At 36.9% G+C, this 8,502-nt stretch overlaps 1 non-coding gene across 1 annotated transcript; it reads right to left on the bottom strand.

Annotated features, from left to right (window-relative positions):
• Positions 1 to 1,850: 1,850 nt before the first annotated feature.
• LOC131749105 (U6 spliceosomal RNA) lies at positions 1,851 to 1,957 on the bottom strand. Its single transcript, XR_009333213.1, has one exon. It is a non-coding gene; the product is annotated as a U6 spliceosomal RNA (small nuclear RNA).
• Between the last annotated feature and the right edge of the window lie 6,545 nt (positions 1,958 to 8,502).

The raw sequence follows: 8,502 nt of genomic DNA, 5'->3' as shown, positions 1-8,502 counted from the left end.
ATGTTTGCTAAAATTGTATTTTATTTTCCAGTCACTTATTTCACCCTTTAAGGCAACACTTTTTTTTTTTTTTTTTTTTTTTCTGATCCTGCATCACAAGCTAAGAGAATTAAGTGTTTTTCTGTAGTGATGTCCCAAGAGCTTTCTGAGAAATGAGGTCATGTAAACCAGGTAGGAAAGGGATAGAAAAAGTGCTATCAAGTAGTTCAGCCTGGTGCCTAATGTTTCATTAAGTTCCTTGTCACGTTCCTTTAGTTTTCCAACATCTTCAGGGTCTAAGTTTATGAAGAAAGACTCATTTTCTTGGCTGGGAAGAGATTATCATTATTCTTTAATTTATCAAAATTAAATCATAAAATATTTATCATTATTGTTAACCTCACCAATATGCTGAGAAATTCTACAAGTCATACAGGCTCTTCTTTAGTTCAGACATAAGTATCACCTCTTTTAAGAAACCTTCAGTGATTGTCTTTTCCCACATTTATTTCTCTCTTCTCTAACCTCTTATAATATTGTATAGCATAGTTTAGCATTTAGTATACTACTGGAATTATAAACTCTTGAGGGCAGAGCTATGTTAACTTTCTTCATTCCCCCCAATGTCTCCTAGCATGGGGATCAGACTCTACAATAGTTGATACTTTATGTATATGATTCAGAATTTACATTCTTGGCCTTATCATTTTCACCATTAAATAATCTATCTGATAATTCCATTTGGATGGCCCCATATTGTCTCCAGTTCAACATGCCTAACACTGAACTCATAAATTTCCTTAAAACTAGCTTCCTGTCTTGACTAAGTAATTTTTTTGAGCCACCTAGGCCTTAAACTCACTGTAACTTTTGACTCCCTCCTTTCTTTTCTTTCATATCCAATCATAGCTCTCAAATTCAGGCCTTTCAAATTTTCCTCTCCCTATTTCTATCTGCTGCTAACTTCTTAATCCAGCCTTTATCATCTGACACTTAGACTATTTCAATGATCCCCTGATTAATCTATCTTGAGTCTCAACTTCATCTACACCCTGAAAGTATGCCTTCACTACCAGATTTATTTTCTTAAAACTCTGTGATAGTATGTCTTTCTTGCTCAAAATTTTGCTTGCCATTGCCATTCAAGTGGCTTGTCACTGCTCTCAAAGGTGAAGTCCAAATTCCTTAGCCTGGTTTCCAAGGCCTTCTATATCTTTTCTAAACTTAAACAACTTTTCTAATTCCCTTATAAAAACAAGTGAATCTAATTAATGTCCCTAAATTATGCTCCACATATCCCCTTGTTTGTACCTTTGTTTCTGTTGTTCACACTGCTAGGAATGCTATTCATCTTCCTCTCTGCCAATGTAATTATTATTGGTTCTTTCAGGTGCAACCCCAGAGTTGAACACAATGCTTGGCGCAATAATGATTTGTTGAATGAATGGATCTCTTCATTTGTAGGGTTTATTTTGCACTCATTATCTTTACAAATAATTTGACACTTAGCAAATTTTCCTCACATTGTTTAATTTTGATGTCTTTCTAGAGTTTAGCCACAGTAGACATCTGACCCCTTCATTATGTCTCCTAGTGTAGTCATATCAAAGCATTTATATGTTAAGATACATGTTATTTTTTAAAATTAATTTTTATTGGAGTATAGTTGCTTTACCATGTTGTGCTAGTTTCTACAGTACAGCAAAATGAATCAGCTATATGTATACATATATCCCCTCTTTTTTGGATTTCCTTCCCATTTAGGTCACCACAGAGCACTGAGTAGAGTTCCCTGAGCTATACAGTAGGCTCTCATTAGTTATCTATTTTATATGTAGTATCAGTAGTGTATATATGTCAATCCCAATCTCAGAAATATGGAATGCTTCATGAATTTGCATGTCATCCTTGCACAGGGGCCATGCTAATCTTCTCTGTATCGTTCCAATTTTAGTATATGTGCTGCTGAAGCGAGCACAACCCCTCTCCTTTAGAGCCCTATACTCTTAAAGTCAAAATTGATATTACTTAGCATTTCTTGGTAAAACCTTTATTTTTTTTTCAGGATATTAAGGTAATTGTCTTCTGAGATGATATTATGTGAATATCCTCAAATTTTACATGGTTGAATGCAGCAAAAGTTAAATCTACTGTACTAGAAAAACCAACAATAGAACTCACAGATGACAGCATAAAGTACCCTGTACTTTAGCTACCTTTGATAACTGAGCAACATATTGATTTGATCATTTATCAGTCAATTTTCAAGATACTAAAAACAAACAAATCAACCCTACCAAGTCTACATGCCATGTGAATTGTAACACAAAATATCACTTCCAATCTTTGTAATTTTGTAACTGAATAAAAAGTGAAACATATAGTTCATTCATAAGATACTTTGTCTATATGTTGCTAGCATCAAGATGGATGGCAACATTCCTGCTCATAGAATAGGCAGCTAAGAACACACAGCTTCAAGGTATCTATTTCATCCTCACATTGGAACTGGATGCTATTCATTTCAATAAGTACATATGCTATGTGAATAATCAGGAATATCAGTAAGACTAAGTTAGGAAGTATCATTCCTTATCAAGTGAGAGGCTAGTGAGGAGAGGGGAAATAATACAATGTATTGCAATCCTTTTGGGACAGGTGATCCCCAACATTTATTTCTTGTTGTTTTTCTAGATCCCTAAGAAACATTCTAGCTGATGCAATGAATAAAGATAAAGTGGCAAAAGATAGGGACTCAAAGTCACCCAGCATATAGAGTTCTAGAATTCTTGGCTTATAATTTAAATAGGTGTGTATGTGTGTGAATACATAAGTGTGTGTATGTGTGTGTATAGTTTGCATGTTTGCCTCCCCCCGCTGAAAAAAAAGAAAAAAGAGGAAGAAAAGGGAAAAGAGAAAAAGGGTCTTAGTTACAGTGTATTTGGTTGTAGGTAACAGAAGCCCACTAAAATTAGCTTAAGTGAAAAAGGGAAACTTTTTGTAAGAAACACGATGTCTCAAGGAAACCCATGATAGAAACGGTAGTTTCCATCTCATGGGTAGCTGGAAACTGACTGTCAAGAAACTGGGAAGCTTCTCTTTTTTTAGCACCTCTTTTCCAGATCAACTTTCATAATATCAGCAAATACAAAAGCATGGCCTCCTTACAGCTTCTGAATTTCTAATTTTATTGGTTTATCCAAATAGCAAAGGCTGACCCACATCTTTGCATCACAAGTCCAAATTCCTAGGAGAAGAATCTGGTTGGCACACCAGAGGTAAATATTCACCCTCATCTGATCAGCTATGCTTAGGGGACGGCCCAGAAGAAAAATCAGCCCAGCTTAGGTTGAAGGTATCCACATGTCCAGTCATCTTGGGCTCACAGGGTGATGCAGTATTGAGTACACGGCACTTATATAGCAGCTGGGGCCCACCCCTGCTGGGGGATTGCAGGATATGGGGCTGTGAGATCGGCAAATACACTAAAAAGTGAATATTATAGCTAAAGATAGGGGATAGGAAAGAGGGAAGAGAAATAGAGGAGAAAGAAGCAGAAAAAGGGAGAAATTTAACCATCTAAGTGTTATATAGTCATTTAGGTTTTTTTTTTAAAAAATTATTTATTTATTTATTTATTTATGGCTGCATTGGGTCTTTGTTGCTGCGTGCGGGCTTTCTCTAGTTGTGGCAAGTGGGGGTTACTCTTCATTATGGTGCACAGGCTTCAGTAGTTGTGGCATGTGGGCTCAGTGGTTGTGGCTCATGGGCTCTAGAGTGCAGGCCTAGTAGTTGTGGCACATGGGCTTAGTGGCTCCATGGCATGTGCGGTCTTCCCGGACCAGGGCTCAAACCCATGTCCCCTGAATTGGCAGGCAGCTTCTTAACCACTGTGTCACCAAGGAAGTCCCTGTCATTTAGTTTTGTTATAACACACAGTTCAGGGCAATTGCTATTTCTCATTGCTGTATTATTTATTGTTACTATTCTGCTTACATTATCTTATTGATATGACTTTTTAAAACTTCATATCGTGATGATATATTTGTAATTATAATTCAACAGCAGTTTATTACACACATAATATAATTTTCTATCCTAAATAAAACATCTAAATGAAAACCTAAATAGGCCTTTTATATACTCATTAACGTAATATATAAAAATCAAGACAGTGCCTAGAATTCTATATGCAATGTCCTACTTTGGTGAGGCACAGTTTATCAATTACCATGCAGTTCCATTACATTTTTTTAAAGTGTCCATATCCATTAGCTGGAATTAAAATGACATATTTATAAGATTAAATAGTTTTGCATATAGTCCAGTAGCATCTATATTTTACCATGCTGGTGTCTGAAAATGCTTACTTTTCTTTCAAACTCATTACAAGTGTATTTTTAATTAACTAAATTGCTGCATCATCTTTCATTTCTTTTAGCAATATCCTTGGAGAGGTCACTATGAATTTTGACAGTAGGCATTGAATTTTAAGAGCTCTGTCAGTCCTGTGGGGCAAACAATCTGGCCTGATATAGGTCAGGTGACTGTGACATGTGGGAACAGGGACTGTAAGGCTGGCAAAATTTAGATTGGTGGTAGTTACAGAAAAAAAAGTAATAAAAGTTTTAAGGATAAAGGTTTTTATTTTAAATAAATAAATTTATTTATTTTTGATTGTGTTGGGTCTTTGTTGCTGTGCGTGGGCTTTCTCTAGTTGTGGCGAGTGGGGGCTACTCTTTGTTACAGTGTGCAGGCTTCTCATTGTGGTGGCTTCTCGTTGCGGAGCACGGGCTTCAACAGCTGTTGTGCACGGGCTCAGTAGTTGTGGCGCACAGGTTTAGTTGTTCCGCGGCATGTGGAATCTTCCCGGACCAGGGCTCGAACCTGTGGCCCCTGCATTGGCAGGCGGATTCTTAACCACTGCACCACCAGGGAAGTCCAGGGATAAAGGTTATACATTATAAAATACATTCAAAGGCAAATATGAATTGAAAAGCGAGCAGATAGGCAAAAGAAATTCTGGGGGGCTGAAGAAGGTGATGATGAAGGCACTGATGAAATGATTGCACTGAAGCACTCAGCTTTATTCATTGGAACCAGGTTTGGTGATGTGGATAAAAGTACTGGGCTGGAAGTTAAGAGACTTGGGTTCTAGTTTAGGGTGAGACATTTCTGGGTGTGCAACTTTGGGCAAGTCACTTATCTTTCCCGAGGCTCAGTTTCCTTTTTGGCAAAATGAAAGGGTAGGAGGAAGTGGACTCTAAGGTACCTGCCCAGACATTTGATCCTATGACCTAAAATGATTCTTAGAACTGTAATTTTTGATTCTGCTAATCCATGCAATTTCGTCCTGTCAGGGGTCAGTATTAACAATTGATATGATCCAATGATATCTATAAAAAGACTGTTTAGTTTGCATATCTCCTTTCTTTTCCCTGAGGTTGCATATCTTTTTCATGCTGCCCTGGCTTCTCCTTGGTGATGAGAAAGGAATTTCATTTGCTGGAAGAAGCTGAGGGAGGCTGGGTGCCTTGTGATGAATGGGAAGCTATGGGGAGGGTAGCAGCCTGGAACACGTTGAGTTCTATCTCTTTCTTTTGGTACTCTCTCACTGTGGGTAGTAATGATGTTAAATCGGGGACTAGCATAATACAAGTTTGACAATCGTATGGGACAGAAATGCAAAGCAAAGGCGATGGTGTTATCAGGTGGCACCCTCTTCACTTCATCTCAGGCAAGCTTCAGGATTGGAGAAAAGGTTAAAAGTGTGATCCAATTTGTAATTTGGAGATAGAAGAATTCATTTTCTAATAGGAAAGCTAAATTATATATATAAAAAGAAACTTTTATTAAAACAGTTCTACCACAGTGACTGATTAAGAAGTAGGGCAATTTTCATCATGTAAATTATGTTTTTAAATTAGATTTAAATAACAGTAATACTTTTATTCATGTTATACACCATTTAAAAGAAATAAATAATTTGGTTAAGTTCTTGCATTTTCACGAGGTGAAATTCTATCACAATCCTTGAGTAATTGAAACTGTGGTAATTTTTAGAGCCATCCAATTATAGGAATTCAGTGCAATTATTTTTTGAATAAAGCTAGTTTTCACTTGTGTCTGTCATTTCCTGTTGATATGAGGATGTTTTAAAAGTCTTTTTCTCATGAGCTCTGGATATTATTGTACCTGTAGCAGGATATTTATTGACACTGTCAGATAAGTGTAGAGCCCATAAAAGAAGGCATGATTATAAATTTTAGTATGCCTATTTATCTTTGTTTTTCTGCCAGTATCAATAAACAATTGTGAATGCTTTTCTTTAACCTATTGACCTAGTACATTGAGTGGAAGTCTGGAATTTCACAAATAATTTAATGGAAATGTTAATGCATGTGTATTCAATAGTAATGGCATAGTAAAGATAGGACTAACTGGACCAGTGCCTCTTAACATTCTGAGAATTATGTCTTTTTCTGTTTTGACAGAATGAAAGTTGAAGGAATTCAGGTCAGTGTGATCGTGAGGCTTTACCCTCTGTTCACCCTTAACTGTAGTTTTAAGACTGGAGAAAACTGTAAGAGCATCAGGAAAATTTAAAGTTCAGTTAATTATTTAACTGATCCGTGTCCAGACATTTATTCAGTGAGCCCACACATATCCCAGGCATTGTAGTAGGCTTTGGGGATACCAAGTTTAATTGACCTGGTCCCACCTCTCAAGGAGGCCACAGTTCCAGAATTAGTCTCTGTATAATACAGGATAGACAAGTTGTACAATGTCTAGAGACTGGGTGTGTGCTGGGGGGTGGGCAGTGCAGTGAGTGGAAGAAGGAGGGGTTATAGGAACAACTTGTGACAATTCCCACCTCAGCAAAGTCAGTTTAATGACTCAGATCTGTAATCGATATGTTGTTTTGCAAAAATAGCTCCTTGCTCCTAGAGTCTCCTGCTCCCTTTAAGGAGTTAATCTGCCTCATCTCTCAGGAGTGAGAGATGGACAAAAAGCAGAGTGGAACTTGGAAGCAAAAATAAATAGATCAATTTATTTAAGCCTAAAATCGTGCTTTTAAACTATGGACCCCTGTGTAGAGATCTTATGGATCTAAATATTATTGTACTATATATCTAAAGGTTGGGGTTACTTTTAGTTTAATGACAAAATCTATGTCTTTAAAGGTCAGGCAATGAATTAAACATGTGTGTGGTAGATTTTTGCATTGCTCTACCATTTCAAAGATACAATCCAATGGAGAAGGCGAGGTGCCTAATGTACAATGAAATCAGGTTGAAATCAGGTTTTGTTATCTAGTAGGCTTTCTTGAAAATTTATGAGGTTGAAAAGGAGAAAAAAGTCAATTCTGATTTTAGGAGTAAGTGTGGGCAGTAGTTTAACAGAAGTACAAAACCTTCACCCTCAAAATAAAAACATGCATTTAACCACGGCAAAAATTACAGTTAACAATGTGCGGGCTCATTGAAACAATGAGAAACACATCGTTACAGAAACACATTGATCTGTAAATTAAATGCAGCTCCTTGAACTGAAGCCCACTGAGCAGTTGGAGGAGGCTGTGTGAGGAAGACCTGTCTCTTCTGAGTGTGTAGGGAAGTGGACAAGGAGAGAAGCCTAGACACGCGCAAACCTAAAGAAACCAGAATTGTGGTAAACGCTAGGTTGTAAAGGTCTGACAAAAAAATGATTGTTAGTGACGCGTCTGTTAGTGACCAAGCAAATGAAGAAAGCTCACTTGAAAAATATCAGGTGGCTTGAAAATATAGGATAATGTCAGAATAGTTTCAGATATTAACAATATTTTTATTTAATAGCCTTGTTAAAGATCAAGGGACATTACATTCAGAGATTATATGAGTTTTTCTTTTTTTAATTACAATGACCACAAAGAACAAAGATTTGCCAGCTTAGAAACATGATAGAAAGACAAAAACCAAGGCCTAACCTGGACAGGTTTGCAATGAATACCATAGAAGGGAATAGAATGTTTGTAGATATTGAGTGGTAAGGAAATAAATATAGGTAATATCTTCCTCTATCTGGCCCCTGCTAATTCAATTTCTCAACAAAAACAACAGCAAAAACAACCACAGCAATAAAAAGGATTAAGAGATGGTTCATTAAAATATGCAGGAAGGCAACATTGAAATGCAAGAAAAATAAAATCTAAATAGTACATCCGCTGTATAAGAGTATTCGAGAATGTTTGTACGAAAGGCATCACGCCTAAAATAGCGCTTGGAGCAGTGGGTTGGTCTACAATACAAAGTATGGGAACTCAAGGGAGGCTCTTCATTAGCATTTATAAGAACTGTTTGATAAAAGACTGACTGAAGGGATTATCTGGATCTGGACTATTGCTGGTTTTCAAGGGGTCAGAGAGTGAATTCAGCTAGAAGGAGTGGGCTATTCCCTCAAATAGGCTTTACCTAAAAAGGATTATCAACAATTTTCACCTCATTTGTGTGAGAGTCACAGCAATGAAGAAATTTCCCCTCATGA

Source organism: Kogia breviceps, chromosome X, assembly GCF_026419965.1.
Source record: "Kogia breviceps isolate mKogBre1 chromosome X, mKogBre1 haplotype 1, whole genome shotgun sequence".
NCBI lineage: Eukaryota > Metazoa > Chordata > Mammalia > Artiodactyla > Physeteridae > Kogia > Kogia breviceps.
Note: the sequence above shows the minus strand (reverse complement) of the source record. Positions and strands in the feature narration are given on the sequence as shown.